Source organism: Clarias gariepinus, chromosome 7, assembly GCF_024256425.1.
Source record: "Clarias gariepinus isolate MV-2021 ecotype Netherlands chromosome 7, CGAR_prim_01v2, whole genome shotgun sequence".
NCBI lineage: Eukaryota > Metazoa > Chordata > Actinopteri > Siluriformes > Clariidae > Clarias > Clarias gariepinus.
In genome coordinates, this window is record NC_071106.1 from 26,844,638 (window position 1) to 26,859,057 (window position 14,420).

Here is a 14,420-nt window from a genome sequence, read left to right on the forward strand (position 1 = left end):
TATACTGTGGACAACTTCGTATTATAAGTTGGACCTTCGGAGCACCTACAACTTGGTGCGCATCAGAGAGGGCGATGAGTGGATGACGGCTTTCATTACCCCCACAGGACATTATGAAAGTTTGGTGATTCCATTTGGACTGTGCAATGCCCCCGCCGCTTTTCAACATTTCATTTACGATGTCCTCCGGGACACGCTTGGCCGGGGGTTATTCGTTTACCTAGACGATACCCTCATCCACTCCCGCAACGCTGGGGCTGTTCTCTCGCAATAAGGTCCAGATTAAAAGCTACACCCATGTACTGTAGTTTTTTCTCCAAAAAAATTTACACCACTCAGCAGCGATATGGGGTAGGTAACCGTGAGCTGCTGGCCATAAAGTGGGTTTTGGAGGAATGGCGACACTGGCTCCAGGGCGAGCCAGTCATTCATCATCTGGAGAGAGCCATTCACCATCTGGACCGACCATCAAAATCTAATCACTATCAGGAATCTAAAGCGGTGGGCGCTATTTTTCAAACATTATAATTTCCACCTTTCGTACCACCCGGGATCTAAAAGCGGACGCCCTCTCTCGTTAATATGAGGTAGACGCTCCCCAGGCGGACCCCGCGCGGAACGCTACTTGAAATGTTTCATAGCAGATCGTCAGCTCTCCTGGGCTCGCTACCTCATTTGGGCAGAACTTTCACACAATCTCCACATCTCCTCTGCTTCGAAGCTAAGCCCATTTGAGGTATCCCACGGTTTCCAACCTTCAATGTTCAACCATCAAGAACCGGAGGTTGACGTACCGCCAGCCCAACAGTTGGTCCGCAGGTGTCGGCGGTTGTGGAACCAGGCTAATCGGGCCATTTAACAAGCCAACGCCCGCTACACTACCCGACATCGCCGTCGAGACACCCTCCGGGACGATTGTACCACGTAGGTGACAAGGTATGGCTTTCCACCAAGAATCTTCACCTTCACACCGAGTCAAGAAAACTGTCACTCAGATTCATCGGCCCATATCGCATAACCCACCGAATAAATCCTGTCACCCACCGGCTCCAGCTGCCTGCGGCGCTCCGAATACACCCTGTATTTCATCTCTCCCAATTTAAACCCTTCACCACCTCTCCCATGATACAGCTCCTCCTCCCCGGATCATCGATGGTGGCCTTGCCTACACCGAACACCAGATCCTCGACTCGCGAGGAGCGATCGTGGATTCCGGCTTGGTTCATTTTCAACCTCGAACTGATTAGAGACTACCGTTGTTGGGTATCCTCCACCTCAGGACCATCAGGAGCCGGTCCCAGACAGGAGGGTACTGTCACACACACTCGCGCCACGACCGGCACTAGGACCCGGAAGTAGTACGGTCGCAACACAGGAAGCATAAAAGGAGACAAGATGGCGCATCACATAGCTCAGTCATTGAGTTCGCCCATGTCGGTTTAGATCGTCCGTCTGCCATTTTGTGAGTACTCACTTTCTTGGGTCTACTTTCTGATTAGAGTGTGTATTCATTTCTGCATTAATCAAACAATAATTTTTTACCATAAACAGACCTCCTTACAGAGATTTAGCAACAAAAATTAAACAAAACAATGACGTGTGTAGTGGGGGTGGGGGGGTTATGGATCTTGTCTTCTATTTGAGTCTGGCCACAAGACCTCATCGACATCATAGGCAATGTCCTCGCGGGCCAGGCATTGGGGAAAATATCGCCTTGTGTGCCGAATCCACCCTTAAATCGATCCCACCTCAATGTCTCCACATGCCTCTTCCATTGCTTGCAGAAAAGTCATGCGGACGTATGGTTGCCGATCATATACTTTCCACCGCCATGCTGAAAAGAATTCCTCAGTTGCATTTAGAAAGGGGCTGTAATGGGGCAAATATAAAAGTGTGAACTGGATATGGTTGTTGAACCAATCTTGGACCAAATCTGCCCGGTGGAAACTGACATTATCCCAGATTATAACAAACCTGGACTGCTCTGGTTTGTCCTGCACAACTGCATGTAGTGCATCAAGAAATGCAATTATCTGTTCAGTATTGTAGGGACCTAGTGTGGCATGATGATGCAGGATGGCTTGGACACTAATTGTAGCACACAAGGTGATATTTCCCCCACGTGGCCAGGGACATTTACAACAGCCCTTTGTCCAACTATGTTACGGCCAGATTGAAGCCTGCCTCATCCACGTAGATGAACTCATGTGGCAGTTCAGCAGCATCAAAATCCAGAACTGTTTGTAAATATTGAATAGTGTTACTGAGAACACATACAATCACTACATTGTCTGTATTTTTACACACGTAGGGGCTGGGTTGGGTCAGTATAGACAAAAACTACAAGCTACAGGCAGCATAAACCCTCATTCCCACATTACAATATATAGTATGTAAAGTAAAGTGATACATACCTGCACATAATCATGACGCACATCCTTGATTCTGACACTGTTCCTCTCAAATGGCAGCCTGTACAGCTGCTTCATTCTAAAGTTATGTTTCTGTAGGATGCGACTTATTGTAGAATGCTGACCGTGTTGATATTCCTGAATACATTTTCATCTGCAATTATGTGTTGTTGCAACTCACAAAGTCGGATTACATTATTTTCTTGCACCATTTCAGTAATGGCAAGCTCTTGTTGTAAAGTGAAGAGCCGCTCCCTTCCACCTTGAGGAGGTCGTCTAACCATTCTGTCGAAAATCCATTCTTGCCACCACAAGATGTCATTGTTCATGTTCTTTTTCACATACTGTAACTTCAAACTGTACACAGTACTGTACAGTAACATCACAATGGTATTCCTTTAGATATACTTCACAGCACTACCCATTTTTGTATGGTACAGTTACATACTGTAATACTGTATGATACAGAATTATGTGACACATACAGTAATTAGATAATAAACTTGAAGATATACCTGTTCTCCAGTCGGAATGTGCTTATTATCGATGCTACTGTGTACCGACTGAGGTTAGGTTGGACTCTTTGCCCAGCCTCCCTTATGGACAGGTCACGATTTATCACATGGTTGACCAGAGTAGCCCTAATGTCATCTGATACACGTCTCTGCTCTGGTCCTTGTTTATGTCCTCATCCTCTTCCACGTCCCACTCTTCTCTCTCTTTGTCCTCCTTTCACTCTGACTCTTGTTGCCTCCATGTTTGCAAAGTTTTCAAAATGTCTTACCTGGGGCCTATTTGTAGTCCTAAGGCTCAGACTGATTGGTGTTCTGTTTTTTGTGCAAGTGCTTTCAGGTGTGTATGTGAGTGACCACAACTGCCAGGTGAGCATTGCTTTGTGTGCAGCAGTGTTTTACAAATGATAACAGGTGATTCTGGTATTGGACAAAGTGTCAATAAGAAAACATGTGTAGTGTTTCGCAATAAGTTTCTTACAAATTTGTGAACAAAGTGCAAACTTGAAAATGTGTTTAAGCAATGCTTACACTGTGTTTAACGTTAAAGTTTAAGCATTGAGCCTTTGGTCAAAGCATTCGCTTTTAGTGTGTAAGCGATTGGCAAAAACTGTATTTATATAGATGAAGGTTTTTTTTCCCTTGCTCCCCCCACAGTGACCTGAGTTGATGTTCACTAGCCACCTCCATCTACATCTTGTACTTCTGAGTGAGAGACCGTCCCAGTCAGTCCTCTGCCTTGCTCACAGGGCAATAACAAGGTTAAATATAGTTGCAAGCAACGATGAACGGGTCCAAGCACCCTGTGCCATCGCCACCCGGGCGCACCTCACAACCTGTTTGTCTTTTGAGCGTATTAAGACCTACAAAAAAACATCGCTGCCTGGGTGCACCGCACAACCTGCACACTTTACACAATATGACAAAATGGCTGATGTCAGTCACTCTGTGTGTGTGTGTGTGTGTGTGTGTGTGTGTGTGCCCGGATGTGAGAGATATGTGTTAACATTTGCACCTGTTGACTCATCCCTATGCTGAACTGGACTTCTGTTATATTGCACTTTCACCTGCATAACACACATTATGTTATATAATTTCTATCTGTTATCACACAAATGAGGATGGGTTCCCTGATTGAGTCGGGTTCCTCTCAAGGTTTCTTCCTATTGTCATCTCAGGGAGTTTTTCCTTGTCACTCTTGGCTTGCTCATCAGAGACATTTCATGCATCATTCATTCATTTATCAAATTATTTTCAAGACACATTTTTTTTCACATATACACGCAAAATAAATTCTTTTTTAATTTCTTTCATTTTTGTAAAGCTGCTTTAAGAAAATGACCATTGTCAAAAGCGCTATATAAAATAAAAAAATTAAACATAATTCTTTTGTGATGTGTGTGTGTGATGTAGGAGTGTGTTTATGCGTGTGATATAAAAAAATCCCTCCACAATTGGAGATCGTGTAAATTCCCTAGGAGGAGTATCACAAAATCCATTGGGTGTGTTTTTGCGACCGACCCAAAATAACTGAATTCCTGTTGAGTTGAGCCATACAGTGAGAAAGTTGTTCGGCTCAATGAGCTCTAAATGTGTACCGGGGTTCAGGCGTATACATGCAAGTTTGTATAAGCAATGCAGCAAAATCTTGCCACGCCCGCGAAAACCGACACTCAAAAAGCCCAAAATGTTGGGAGAAAATTCTTAGGAAAACAAGAGGGTCCTGTGCACCCTATAGTGCTGGGCCCTAAATAACCTGCATGGCCACATGATTATCATCACAGTGAACTTTTCCTTTATTTTTCCCTGCATGTGCTCAATGACTCACGACGAATGAGAAACACGTTCTTTTTTCCGTTTTGGTAGTAACCTTGACAGACAGGCCAAGGTAGATGAGGGGTTTGGTTTTATCCACTAACTGACTGAGACTGTGTTTTATCCACTAACTGACTTTGTAGTCTGATCTGTAATATTTATATATTTCACTGATCTAATCCCCAAAATACAGAACAAATGGGATCCCATATTGATTCAATACGGAACAAGTCTTTTAGTTTCAAAATACGGAAAGATTATGTATTTTACGCGTTGGTTGGTAATCCTAGCTCTGATGGCCCTGAATGTCTTGCTAACTCTGAGAGCACTTTTTTATTTCCAGAAGGCCTGGGAAACTCAAGGTGCTGTCTGAGCCACGCCCTGCATTACCTGGAGCCACACCCTGCATTACCTGGAGCCACACCCTGCACCATGTGAGCTACATGCTGCAACACCTGTATCGTGTCTGGCCTTGTCTCAGCCAGACACTGCCCCCTTTCGACCTAGCTTAGCATAATACTCTGGCACTAAGGATATGGATATGATATACATTCAAAGTTCTTAAGGTTTTTCAGATTGACTGAGCTTCGTAATAATGGACTGTCTTTTCTTTTTACTTAATTGAGTGTTTCTTGTCATATGATGGATCTGTACATTCGTTGTAGTAGCACTAACTAATATAGCTATTGACTTTGTACCCACACTTCCTCTGCACAAGACAACTGACGGTCCATAGCACATTAAAAAGGGAAAGAAGTGTCACAAATGAACTCTTGACTAAACCCAACTGTGAAATGAAAAAATATCTGATGATAGAGTTAAATATACTGTATCTACTCTAGACAATTTAAAATCAAAATCATATAATGGGTTGTTTAACACATTTTTGTTTAGTGCATTTTCATGTGTTCTTTTATAGTTAGAATATCTTCAGTATCAATGTATAAGCATGCTGTCCACCTTTCTCGCGGGAGAGCTCTCAATGCAAAGTCCATTGTCACTCGTTCTACCACCTCCAATGGCGAAAGACTTTTCAGTTGGAGCCATGTGGTACCGATTTGGCTGAGCTTGTTGAGCTGCACTCTAGGTATTAATTTGAGCATCATAAGTTGGTTTCCAAATTCCATAGCAGCTTGTGCCTAAGCAGCTTTCTCCTAGGTGAACGGGACTCAGAAGCACTCAAGTCTGAGGAGACAGGAGACGTGTATGAGTTAAAATTCAGACAGACACTACTCATCGTTATATGGTGTGGCGGCCTCTTGAAAGGCCTGGTGGAAGCTGAGAGGTGAGATTGTTAATATGTCTCAAGCTCAGGTGGGTTCTGAAGGCCCGTCCCCTTGGTAGGCGCACCCCATAGTTACTGCACCCTACACGCTGTACACAGTGTTTGTGTGCAAGAACTGCCTGCACAGAGTAGCCCGCTGTCACAAGATCCTGACGCCTGTGTGCTACCGTTACCAAAGAGTATGTGGTCAACTCACTGCTGCTACTCACGCTGCTACTTTTAATGACTTAAAAGTTATTGATGACGCTGCTTTCTGCCTACATTCAAACATAATTTCTGTGTACAACCACCGCCATATGGATATTAATATAGATATTTATAATTATATAGAGTAAAGAGTACCCACGGCAGATCCTGTGCAACCATTACCTGCGAATAGGATTTGCGGTCAACTTACTCCCCCCACATTGTAACACGTAGTAATAGAAGATGATGATGCTGCATACCGTTACATACAATGAGGAACGCATGTGATACGTCTGTAATGGAACTACCATGATGACGCTGCCTACCATTGCATTCTTGATGCTCAATTCAATTCAATTTTATTTATATAGCGCTTTTAACAACGGTCATTGTCCCAAAGCAGCTTCACAAAAAAAAAAAAAAATAAAGATTTTTTTTTTTTTTTTTTTTAGAAAAGAAAAGAAAATATTTGGAAGTGTGTATGTGTGAGAAAAATGTGTCTAGATAATAATGAAATGAATGAATGATGAATGAAATGTCTCTGATGAGCAAGCCAAGGGTGACGGCGACAGTGGCAAGGAAAAACTCCCTGAGATGGCAATAGGAAGAAACCTTGAGAGGAACCAGACTCAACAGGGAACCCATCCTCATCTGGGTGATAACAGATAGAAATAACATCAAGTGTGTTGTGCAGGTGAAAGTTCAATATAACAGAAGTTGTGTAGATTCAGTTCAGCAGTAGGTGCAGAGGACAGATGGGGTCAGATCACTGGAAGCACAGGAGCAGGATGTGTAGCTCCAGCCATCATAAAGCAGAATCTAGCTGGAGCAGGTCCTTCTCAAGATGCCTTAGAAACCTCGCAGGGTTGGCCTTTGTCTACTGAAGCTGGCACAATCTCCAGATGTCTCAGGATGGGTAGAAAAATACAGAAAAGATGGAGAGAATTAGCGTAGTTGCCATTCAGGATAGGTGTACTGGAGTATGAGGTTATGGGATGAGTTATGCGTATGCCAGATTAAAGAGATGCGTCTTGAGCCTACTTTTGAATTGGGAAACCGTGTCTGCTCCCCGAACAGTGTCTGGAAGGCTATTCCAAAGCTTTGGAGCCAAATATGAAAATGCCCTGCCCCCTTTTGTAGATTTTAAAATTCTGGGAATTACCAGAAGTCCGGAGTTTTGTGATCTTAAGGGACGTCGTGGATTATAGCGTATCAAAAGACTGGTGAGGTATGAGGGAGCTAAACCATTTAAAGCCTTGTATGTAAGTAGTACTATTTTGTAATTAATTCTAAATTGAACAGGTAGCCAGTGCAGGGACGATAATATTGGGGTTATATGATCATATTTTCTGGATCTAGTGAGAACCCTGGCGGCTGCATTTTGGACTAACTGTAGCTTGTTTATTGAGGATGCAGGACAACCACCTAGTAATGCATTACAATAGTCCAGTCTGGAGGTCATGAATGCATGGACTAGTTTTTCTGCATCAGATACGGATAGGATACTCCTAAGTTTGGCAATATTTCTAAGATGGAAAAAGGCTGTTTTTGTGATATTGGAAATATGATTTTCAAAAGACAAGTTACTGTCTAATATCACGCCCAGGTCTTTTACTGTTGAGCTAGTAGTAACAGTACATCCTTCTAAACGCAGGCTGAATTGTGAAAGCTGTTGTGTGCTGGTTTTTGGGCCGATGAGCAATATCTCTGTCTTATCTGAATTTAGTAAAAGAAAGTTATTGGTCATCCAATCTTTTATGTCCTGGACACACTCTGTTAATCTAGACAACTTGGGTATTTCATCTGGTTTTGTTGAGATGTATAATTGGGTATCATCAGCATAACAATGATTATTGCTCACAGCAATCTGCCTCTCTCTGCAGATGAAGATGCCGGTCTTAGGACTTAACATTTTGGGCAGTATTTACAGAAATTGTTGCAGATGCTGCCTACCATTGCCTGCATGAGGAACGACTGTGATATGCTTAAAGTATGACATTGCCACATGCATCACAGCATGATGTGGGAAGTGAGGAACAGCTGTGACATGTTCACAGTGTGACATAAACCCCTGTTACACTCCTGTAAGAAAACTACCTGTGTCAACGTCCACCATCCACCACCATGAACGACGTGCCTACTGTTAAACTCAGCAAGTATCGTTGAGTAACTGACACAGTCATAGGTCACAGTATAATGTGAAGTTCGGTAAGGACGCCTTTAATATGATTTCATTTTTTTAATTTCTATATGTATTTGTATATGTATATATTTATTTATGTACTATCGATCTCTATCTCTCTCCTTCTCTCTGTATATACAGTAAAGTCTAAAATTATTTATACCCTTAGCTAATTCTGACTTAGTTACATTTATTCAATTGGCTATTTTTTTTTCACCCAAATGACACAGGCTTCTGCCAAAAGATAAGACAATGTACAAGAGGCATCATTGTGGAAAAAATATTTCTCAGCTTTTATTTACATTTAAACAAAAAGTGGCATGTCCAAAATTAATTATACCCTTTGCAAACTGTCACAGTTTATGGGAAAATTCAAAGTTCTATACCAATCCAAATAGTCCAAGCTGTTCTAAAGCATTCTAATTACCCTGATTCATTGGGAACAGCTGTTTTAATCAACTCAACAGGTAAAAAAAAACAGAAGCTCTCTGCTGTTTGTTTGTGGACAGTCATGGCTAAGACAAAGAAGCTTACTAAGGACCTGCGACTCTGGCTGCTCACAATGTTCCAGTGGCCACACTGCTAAAATACTATTAAAAAATACAAGACGTTTCGCACTTTGAAAAATCTCAGAGGAGGTGGTCGGAGGCCAAAAGTGACACCTGTGCTGGCCAGGAGGATAGTAAGAGGGGTAAAAAAAGAATCCAAAGAGCAACACCAAGGCCATCCTAATGTATCTGGGCTCTGCTGGTGGCAACATCTCAAGACAGACAGTCCAACACTGTACTGTACTGTACAGGTTCCATGGACGCAGACCAAGGAAGACACCACTTCTCCAGATAAGGCACACAAAACCCCACTTGGCCTTTGCAAATGCTAATCTGGACAACGAATAAGACTTCTGGTCATCTGTTTGAAACAGTTGATTTTTTTGAAACAAAAATTTAATTGTTTGGCCACATTTGGCAAAAAAAGGCCTTCAACCCTAAGAACACCATCCCAACTGTCAAACATGGTGGTGGGAACCTGATGTTTTGGGGGTGTTTGTCAGCCGGTGGAGCAGGGAACCTAATTAGAGTAAACGGCACCATTAAATGTGAGCAATACATCCAAATTCTCAACAACTACATCAGGCAGTCTGCAGAGAAACTTGGCCTTGGGCACCTGTGGAAATTTCAGCACGACGACAACCCAAAACACACAGCAAAAGTGGAGAAGAAATGATTAGCAGACAAAAACATTAACGTTTTGCAGTGGCCCAGCCAAAGTCCTGACTTAAATATCAGGGTGATGGCAAGGTGTTTCTCCAACTTAAACGAGTTGGAGCTCATCGATAAAGATGAAAAATACCAGTGGAGACATGCAAAAAGCTGGTCAGCAATTATAGGAAGCGTTTGATTGCTGTAATAGCAAATAAAGACTTTTCTATTGATTATTGAGTAAGTTCTGAATTATTTTGGACTTGCCACTTTTTGTTGAAAAGATGAGCAGTATTTGTTTCCACAATGATGCCTCTTGTGCATTGTCTTATTATCTTCTGGGAGATGCCGGTGTCATTTCTAATCAAGAAAAAAAACTTGCTGGTTGAGTAAAAGTAAGTTTTAAGTCAGAATATGCTAGGGGTATGAATAATTTCGGGCTTGACTGTTTTATCATTTGGACGGTGGGCATCGGGTGATGGGCTGCAGGCAGTGTTTGCAATTATCAGCTTGTACGTACAGAGGAGCCTAAAAAACCTTAGTGGTACTGTTTCTTATTTTAGTAGTCAAACCATAGCTGGTGTGTATATATTTTGGGCCCCTCTGTGTATATACACACACACAAACATATTTTAACACTCGTAAAACCAAACTGCTTTAACAATGTTGGCACTTAGAATCTATTTGGTTGTGACTACACTGTCACGCAGGGCAGTTTTGGAACAGAATGCAGGTCGCTCAGCTGTTGGAGTGACGTCACTGTCTGTCATACTACGCTTGCGTGAAGACCGCGCGCATGCGTACTTTAAATTGTGTGGCTGGGGGTGGTGGGGCTGGTGGGCTGATCGCATAGTGACAAGAGCCTGGTCTCAAGAACACTAGCTATTATACACACACAGGGTCCTGCGTAGTTGTGGAAGCCATTAGTTTGCACCCTATGTAGTGCACTTATATAGATAGCAGGATGTTATTTACTTTTATCCCTCAGTAATCTTAGTGGAGCTGCTGCAACTGTCTGTAACAGCAACTATACAACACAGAAAAAACACATAGGTAATAACATTGTTTATGAGTATGTTCGGTAAATAACGAGTTTTGTGCAAAAATCCCGCGATATGTGTGCTAAAAAAACAAACAAAAAAACCAATCCGCGATCTTTTCTCGAGGACAAAACACGGTTGTCATCTATTATGTTCCTGCTTTTAATTTGTGTGTGCTTTTGATGCAGTGAAGGTTCAGGGGCCATCTCGCTTTCTTTTGCTGCTAGACACAATACACCACTTGATTTCTTTTCGTCACAGTCTCGGTTACATTTCGAGGTGATACATAACATTATTTTCCCTAAACTAAAGCACACGTCGCACGTAAGTAACATTCGGTTTTTCGGTAAAGCTTATGTCTGTGTGGTCAGTAGTTATGCGATAATAGGGTCACGTTTAACGTTACATGATGTTATTTGTTTCATTATGACTTCAGTTTGATATGCTGCCGAATAAATTACTTAAAAGATTGCTCTCTGGTAATATGAATCCCACGCAAAATGTTCATGTTAGTGAGTGTTCACATTTGCCTGTCCTGGTGCAAGTCGAGTCATATTGTCAGTAACAGCGGCGACTGTGTCAGAGCTAACCAGACTGCTAGCTCATCGCATTAATGCTTGTTTGTTTCCGTAGTTAGCTTTAGCTTGATTCCAGCCAGCTATGGCTGCGCTCTAACATGCGCAGTCGGCCTCGAAATAGAACGCGTAACAATTAGCGTCCTGCACACGCACTACGCACTAGTTCGGCGCCGGTCGTAGGCTACAATTACGCATATTGGAACACAGCCCTTGGTCTTACACGCATACACATCCACCAGTGTGTGTGTGTTTAATATTAGGTTAGCCTGCTTAAAGCACATAGGCCAACCACTTCAACAGCGGTACGTATGCGGTTTCTCTACGTTTACTAATCGACCTGGTAATGTAGCCAAGAGAGACAATACGTCATTAATCTTTATAAGCTAAAAGAGTAATGTGCTAAATCAGTCAGCAGATTAGCAAGTAAAGTAAGTAGGTTAGCTCGCGCAATTATGTAGCCATAGAAAAAGGCAGCTAGCTAGCTAGCTAGCTAACGACTCATGCTAACACAGTGTACCTTGCTGGCTAGCTGGAATAAAACACACTACCCTGTTTATCTGTAATGAGACGCAGTATGTCGTTCGGTGTGTAATACATGTTTGGTGACGTATGGATTTGTAAAGAGATTTTAAAAACAGTTTTGTTGTTGGTATAGCGAGCATTAGCTGGTAAGTTAATAGCTAGCTTAGCCTAACTGTCTACGCATCTATATCTATGTACCTTTATTGACTCAATCGTAATAACATCGATATTTAATTAACGTGTTAATGTGCGCCAGAGACAGGCCGTTTTCAATTTCTTTATCCTGCTCCGGTTGACACGAGTGTGTTGTCGATATGCTAACTAGCCAAATACGCCAGAGAGTGGGCCGGTGTAAGTGTAAGTAAAGTAAAACAAACTCTGTAACCAGACACGAAAAATAACGATTGTTGTACCATTTAAGATATCATCAACTCGAATCGCTAAAATAATTTGGTTCAATGTTTAGACATGACGAGTTTTTCATACACGGGCTACAATAAACAAAAGGCGACGATAATCGTTCAGGCCTAAAATGGCCTTGATCATTATGTCGCATTTGGAGAAGACGCAGTTCCAAGCAGCTCGATAATATTTATTGTTTAAGTCTGAACTCAACACCAGACAATGCTTACTCGAAGGTACAGGTTTATTAACATGTCTAGGATTGTATTTCTCGGTTAAATACAAAAACACAACAGGCACGGTAACCGGAGCTGAAGTGAAAACACAGGGAATGGTAATTGCTGCTTTGATCGGACGGGAATCGTTTTTAATAAAATCGGTGTAGCGGTGTCTGCACTTCCGGGTTTCAACCCGGAAGTGAAGACAGCATAAACGGATTTTTTTTGTTATAAAACGAATTCAGTCTGTCAATAGAAAACGACGCAGGTTTGGTATTTGCTGCTCAGTCGCGTGAGTCGTTATTGTTTCGTGTCATGACAGCAGGTTAAGCTTTTATCGCGGTGCACATCATGATAAAAATGTGCTAAACTGATTTAGGACTGGAGTTTACTGAGTAAAGGTATCGCTTAGCCTCGATGTCTCTTATATCTTGAAAAATGCATTACAGGGGCCAATGTTGTTTGTTATTATTATTGTTATTGTTTATATTATTGGACATGCTTCTTGTAGTCTTTTAGCATTTTAGCTATTTTTTTGCTACGGTGTGGTGTATATATGTAAACATATACAGGGCTCAGTATTTTGCAGTATGGAATGAAATGCCCCCGCCCCCCTAAATCTAAGCAAAATGAGGAACTGAATTATATTACATTATAACCAGCTATACAAACAACTAAACATATAGGTAATCTGAAACCTATCTGAAAACCCAAAATCCAATTTGAAGTCTTAAAGCGTCGCTATAAGCGCATGCATGTATATACTGTCATTGTCACTTGGGTTTTAAGGGCTTTAACTCAAATACAGAGGGATGTACAAGCATAGTATTTTAGGCATTAAAAATATCATGGTTATTTATACTTTATCCCAAACTATCACATGTCTTACAATAGACATTTTTGGGTGTTGTTTTTTTTTTCTTTTTTAAGCATTATCCTTATGAATAATGACGTTTCATTATTTCATTTATCTGCATCCAGATCAGGCTTGTCTTTAGTAAGTTTTAAATTTTTTTTTAACAAAGCTATTATAAGCAGTAGTGCGTTGAGTCTTCGTAACTTCATTCAGTCATCTTCTTTTTACAGTCAGCAACTAAACACTAATCTTGCTGACCTGGAAGATTTAAAGATTAGAGATTTTTATCACATATAACCACGATTGATTTGTCAGTCAGATAAACTGTAAATCCACTGGGGTTAAGTTTTAATGCCACAAGAACACAGATGGTAAAGGAGCATCCCAGGCACCCTCATTACCACAGCTGAAGGTTGAAGCTGAGTTGCAGCCTTTTTTTTTCTTTTGGATTTTTCCATGATTTTTTGCCCATAATTTAGTTGTATTAAGTTCCCACCAGTCATCAGTGTGTTTTCTTTATCAAGTCTACAGCTACAGTCAGGAAGGGTTCGAAGACTCTTCTGTTTCCTTCGAACCACGTGATGCCAGCTACATCTTTTAGCACAGCTTGCTCACGCATTGTTGGGGTAAGGGGCAGCACAACACACTCGGAGGACAATGCTATCCGCTCCTTCCGCATGCGTGACCTCACAGATACCCATGCCTGGCTGTAGATCCATGATTAATGTGAGAGCAAAGCACCTTTCATCCCTCCCCTCTGAGAGAGAGCTCGGCCAATCAGATCTCTCCAGGCTCCCCTCGGCTGCTAGAGGTTACAGCATCACCCGGGAATCAAACTAGCGACCTCCGGATGATGGAAGTTGCAGCCATTTTAAGGCTTTTTATTATTCTAATTATTAGATTTTCATTTTGTTCCCTTATAATGCACCGAGGCTGTTTCAGGTTTAAGACAGCAAAGCAGCTTTTTTTTCTTTTATCTTTTCCTGTATACAATTTGGGTGGAGAGATATCAGCATCTGTTATCAGTCCACACAAGCATCAGACCTGGGCAGGAGGTGTAGTTTTCCTAAATTGGGACAGGAATTTCTTCATAACATTTGATGTTTGTTATATTGTTGAATACAGTTTTATTTCTGCCATGAAACAAATTATGGTGATCTTGGTGTGATGTATTGGGCATGCACTTTCGACAATGACCGACTTAAGGTTGTGAG

The 14,420-nt window shown here is 41.8% G+C and overlaps 1 protein-coding gene across 6 annotated transcripts in view; it reads left to right on the forward strand.

Moving 5' to 3' along the window:
• The first annotated feature begins 10,510 nt into the window (after positions 1-10,510).
• Positions 10,511-14,420, forward strand: part of trip12 (thyroid hormone receptor interactor 12) — a 51,560-nt gene continuing 47,650 nt past the window's right edge. For 2 of the 6 annotated variants that reach the window (XM_053501195.1, XM_053501200.1), the window contains exon 1: positions 11,382-11,510. The gene's annotated coding sequence lies outside the window, so the exon portion shown is untranslated. Of the gene's footprint in view, positions 10,644-10,933; positions 10,955-11,381; positions 11,511-14,420 lie in introns of those variants that run through there. The other 4 variants (XM_053501196.1, XM_053501198.1, XM_053501199.1 and 1 more) reach the window with 4 other exon arrangements.